The 5,769-nt window shown below is 36.3% G+C and overlaps 1 pseudogene; it reads left to right on the top strand.

Annotated features, from left to right (window-relative positions):
* On the top strand, positions 475 to 3,685 carry LOC109218594 (annotated as a pseudogene).

Raw genomic sequence — 5,769 nt, 5'->3', positions numbered from 1 at the left:
TAATTCCTACTTAGCTTGTTTAGAAGCATTGCGTAGGAAATCTTTTGTAAATCATAAATCCTTGTGTTTGCGTCTTGGCTAGAGTTAGTCGAGTTGTAAAGTCTTTGTAATAGAGTTATTACAAAGTGGCTTGTAGTAGAGTGTTACAAGTTAGTGAGGGATTAAGAGGTTAATTCCTAGGTTACATAGGTTGTAATCTAAAAGTTGCTCAATAGTGAAGTTGAAATCCTATAAGGGTAGGTCGTAGTTTTTAATCCCGTTGATCTGAGAATTTTCCACGTAAAATTCCTCTTGTCATTTACTTACTGCAGCGTGCGTGTGTTTTGTTGAAACTGATAGAGAACCTGATTCTCTATAGAGTTTGGTGGACCCTTAGATTCTATCATCTTCCTTGAACTTTCTTTGTAACAAATAATAGCTAGTTCATACCAATACTGATTTAAGAAGAAAAAGAGCAGGGAAATTCTGATCAATATGGAGGCCAATAATGTTCCAACAGCTAGTGAAATGTTCGGAGCTCAGGCTCATATCTACAAGCATACCTTCCATTTTGCAAACTCCATGGTTCTTCGTTGTGCAATTCAGTTAGGCATACCGGATATAATTCATAGTCATAAGCAACCAATGACTCTCTCTGAGTTAGTTTCAGAGCTGAAACTTCCTCCTGCAAAATCAAACGATATTTATCGACTGATGCGCCTATTGGTTTACTCTGGATTTTTTGCTACTAAAAAGATTGATGAAACCTTAGAAATTCAAGAAGGGTATGTTCTTACAGCTTCTTCTAAGCTGCTTTTGAAGAGTGAAATCCCAAATTTGTCTCCTTTTGTTAGAGCATTGGTAGATCCAGTTAGGGTGATTCCATGGCAGTGTTTGGGAGATTGGTTTCTTGGAAATGAAGCCACCTCATTTGAAACAGTATATGGTGCACCCATGTGGAAATATTGTGATCAAAATCCAAGATACAACAAAGCTTTCAATGAAGCAATGGCTAGTGATTCCGAAATGATGAGTTTGGTAGTGAAGGACTGCAGAGAAACTTTTGAAGAGCTAGATTCCTTGGTTGATGTTGGAGGAGGCACTGGTGTTATGGCTAAGACTATTTTGGGTGCATTTCCTCATATAAAATGCACTGTTTTAGACCTCCCTCATGTTGTTGCTAATATGCCAGAGATAGAAAATTTGAAATATGTGGGAGGCGACATGTTTCAGTCAATTCCCCCTGCTGATGCCATTTTGGGTAAGAAGACGCTAACTTTTGTTTACAAATAGACATGTACTACATCTGATCTCTAAGTCGGTAAATAGTAATCTTGTGTGGCTCATCACCTATAGCAATAACATAATGTTAATTTATGTTCCACATGCCCAAGGAAGCATCGGTTTTTAATTTTGTGAAACAAGGGACATTTACACATCTCTCTGTATATATAAAAGAGACTATTTACACAAGGTAATAGAAGAAAATATTATATAAATTTAGACCCTAATTTATATTTATTTTCTCCATATTAAACAAATTTCATGCCTTGGTCGTTCAGAAATCCCTTGCAGCTTCCTAATTGTTCATACTTTGTTATGTAATCTTTCAATTATCATGTATATAGTTTCTTATATTAAAGGCTATAGTGTTAGGTGTTGTCCTGATTTTTTTACCATATTTGATTTTCATATCTCCTGAAGGAAAGGACAACATATTTACCATAATTGGGTTTTTCTTCTTGTAGAAGGAAATTGGGAAAATTTCACATTAGAACAACTGGGCTCCATACTTTTCAATTTTATAGTCCATATTTCAATTTACAACCAACTAGCCCATAAATAATAGGCTAAGATTCAACATCCAACTCCAATAGGTTCTCAAAATTACTATTTAATTTTTAAAAAAGATTCCTCAAGCTTTTAAATTACTTTTCGAATCAGTAATTGTGACTCAAATATTAATTCAACAAACCAACTTCATTTGGGTGGTGAAAATTAGATTTTTAACAAGCTTAAATATGTGGGTTTAAATTTCGAATTTGATTTTATGAGAAATTTGGAGTGGGTGTTATTTAGACTTGTTAGAAATAGTATAAGGAGGTTGTATATAAAATTTGAAGTCATTTAATGGAGATTTGGACTGGTTTTGAATAAGAATTGCAACTGAAAATCGTGGAAGAAGTTCGTCTACAGACGCTTGTATAAAGGTGTATAAAAGTGTATAACAGTGTATAAGGTGTGTTTCTACACTCATATACAATATTATACAAGATTATACATAATTATACAAAAAACTGACTTCGTCTTCTTTCTTGCGTCTTTTCTGAAATTTAATTCAAATCTTGCTCAAATCTACTCCAAATCACTTCAAATTTAAATTTTGAACTCCTTTTGATATTTTCAATCAATTGGAACAATACCCAATCCAAACAACTAACAAATTCAAAACAACCCATTTTCAAAAGCAAAGCTTTGAATGATCTTCAATGGTGGACTTCTACTCTTCAATTTTCTTTCATTGCAAGCAGTTGACACAAGAGGAGAAGTAGAAAATACACGGTCCTTTGAAGCATATGTAAAAGATGTGAGAAGAAGAGAGAGTGAAAGCAATAGTTGTGAAAACAAAGAATTAACTCCATAGCTTTTAGAAGCAATTGTTGTAAAAACCTATATTTTGAATTTGCAAGTGCTTTCAAAATATGTACAATGTGGGCTAGGTGGGGTAAAACTTAAAAACATGGGCCATTTTTTGTTATGGTGTGAAGTCATGTGTATTTTCTTGTAATTCTTTCAAGGAAATTATAGATCTCTCATATTTGGCTAGTTTCTTTTCTTGTCGGATAAGGTTTGGACTTCGATAAATTGAGGATACTTCCTTTTCATTCAGTAGCATCCACAATGTAGCCATATATGATTTGTAGTCCTGTTTAGGGGAAGAACTTTACAGGACAAGTGTTAGTGTGTCACTTCTGTTTGCCTTTTCGTGAGGTTGTTCTCTCGATATTTTGTACTCTCTTGTATATAGTGGATTGCTCATCTCCGCATGGACATAGGTCAATTGACCGAACCATGTTAATTGTTTGTGTCTCTTTTGGTATATTTCTAGATCTTTTGTTGTCTTATTTATCTTCGTTGAAGGTTTGATTAGCTTTCGCCTGACAGCTGATTATTTTGGTCCTAACATATAGATCATGGGATGTGATGTTTACAAAGGGTGATCTGTTTAATTCAGTTATTACTCATTTCTTGCTAGAAGCGAAAAAATAGGCTATTGGAATCCCCTATCTGATCCTCTTGTATGCTTTGTCACTCATGTCAAAGTGCCAATATCTAACAAAACAGTTTTAGAAAATTTGTCGAATGGTTGAGAAAAGATGACTTCTAATTTGCAGCTGGTTATGCATGATTGGAGTGATGAGGATTCTGTGAAGATGCTAAAGAGACGCAGAGAAGCTATCAAGGATAAAGATGAAGGAAGAAAAGGTAAGGTCCTTATTATTGACATCTTATTGATAGAGAAGAAGAAGAAGAACCAGACATGACAGAACTGAAGCTCTTTTTTGATTTATTGATGTTGGTTTTTCTCCCCGGAAGAGAGAGGACTGAGAAAGAATGGGAAAAGTTATTCCTTGAGGCTGGATTCATGAGCTACAAGATTACCCCTGTCGTTGGCCTAAGGTCCCTTATTGAAGTTTTTCCTTAAATATATTATGTGGGAATTATGATGAACCTACATGCGGTATTAAATAAACAATCAGATGATTGTTAACACTCTGTTTGGATTATTGTTTTCATAGTTTTATAATGTATTGTATTGTATCGTATTGTATTGTATCGTTTTATGAATACAATGTTTGGATAGATTGTATTGTTTGTTATTGTTAAATAATATTTTATTATTTGGTCTGACTGTATTGTACTGTACTGTAACTGATAAGTTTACTAAAATACCTTCAATTGTTTAAATATTAAATTTATTAAAATATTATGGATAAAAATAATTTTTAAAAAAAAACAGAAGAAGGCAAAACACCTTAAGAAAGCAGAACAAAGGAGCGAGACAGAAGAAGGAAAAATGTCACGACCCAAAACTACCATGTCGTGATGGCGCCTATCATGGGACTAGGCAAGCCGACTCTTTACCAAAAAACAACACGAATTTTCATTTGCAAGATAAAGTTCAAGCTAATTAATAATAAAACTTCATAAAGAAAATCTGAACAATGAAAGTGCGGAAAGAAAAGCTCGACATCGGGGTGTCACTGGTCATGAGCATCTACTAAACACTGTCCGAGATACTGAGACTAACATAGTCTGGAACTGCAACTACAAAATAAACTATAGGAAGATAGGAGGGAGAAGAACAGGGCTGCGATCGCCAGCAGCTGCCTTGCCAACTCCGAGAAAAATCTACAGTTGGACTAGTCAACAGCCGCTATCGGGTTCTGATGTGCCTGGATATGCACACAAGGTGCATGGAGTAACGTGAGTACGCCAATTTAGTAAGTAACTAAAGTAAATAAAGACTGAGAAGCAGTGACGAGCAATAAAACATAATAAGTTCATATCAGGGAATCTCAGTAAAATATAACAGGTTTTCAAAGTAGAGTTTGAATCAAATCATTTCGTTTAAACTTAGTTTCAATAAAATCATTTGATGATATTTTTCAATATTTCTTAAACAGAGGATCAGTGCAAAAAGTAAGCAAAATGATAAAATCATAAACAACCCCTAGGGCAGAACATCACTCATAAACAGCCCCTCGGGCAGACCTCACAGTCACTCGTATACAGCCCCTCGGGCATAACATCTCTCACACTCAGGGTACCCGCGCTCACTGGGGGTGTGCAGACTCCGGAGGGGCTCCTTCAGCCCAAACGCTATAATAAGTCACCTCGTGGCATAAATCAATCAGGCCCTCGGCCTCGCTCAATCATGAATCAATAACAACATGCTGCGGCGTGCAGCCCTATCCCATAAATATCCTCACAAATAAGGCCCTCGGCCTCTCTCAGTCATAAACCTCTCAAGCCACTCGGGCTATCAGTAAAAAACAGGGTACTCAGCGCAAAACAACATTTTATATGCATCAAAACAGGGTAATAAAGGCTGAGTTATGAAATCAATAAGTATAACTGACCGAGTATAGATTTTCAACCGAAAACAGTGAGAGGCTAATAAGAAAAAGGCCCCTAAGGGTCCAAATAACTTTGGCACAAGGCCCAAACATGGCATTCAACCTAATTTACAGAAACTCTTTCTAAAACACATAAGTATCATATAGTTTTAACCAAATACGCAACTTTATAGTTGCTACGGGACGGACCAAGTCATAAACCCCAACGGTGCACGCCCACACGCTTGTCACCTAGCATGTGCGTCACCTCAAAATAGTAAAACGATACGAAATCCGGGGTTTCATACCCTCAGGACCAGATTTACAATCGTTACTTACCTCAAACTGGTCAAATCTCTACTCCGCGATGCTCTTGCCCCTCGACTCGGCCTCCAAATGCTCCGAATGTATTCACAATCAGTACAATACCATCAATATACGCTAAAGGAATGAATTTCACACGAAAAACTATCAATTTAGACCAAAATCTCAAAATCCCCTCAAACCTGGCCCCCGGGCCCACGTAACGGAATCCAACAAAAATCACAAAACTAGAAAGCCCATTCATTGACAAGTCTACCGATACCAAAATCATCAAAATCTGACATCAAATGGCCATCCAAATCCCCAAAATCATCTCTCCAATTCTCTTCCATTCCCCCCCCCCCCC

Source organism: Nicotiana attenuata, chromosome 2, assembly GCF_001879085.1.
Source record: "Nicotiana attenuata strain UT chromosome 2, NIATTr2, whole genome shotgun sequence".
Classification (NCBI taxonomy): domain Eukaryota; kingdom Viridiplantae; phylum Streptophyta; class Magnoliopsida; order Solanales; family Solanaceae; genus Nicotiana; species Nicotiana attenuata.
The sequence above is the reverse complement of the archived record's forward strand: the minus strand, read 5'-3'. Positions and strand labels throughout refer to the sequence as shown.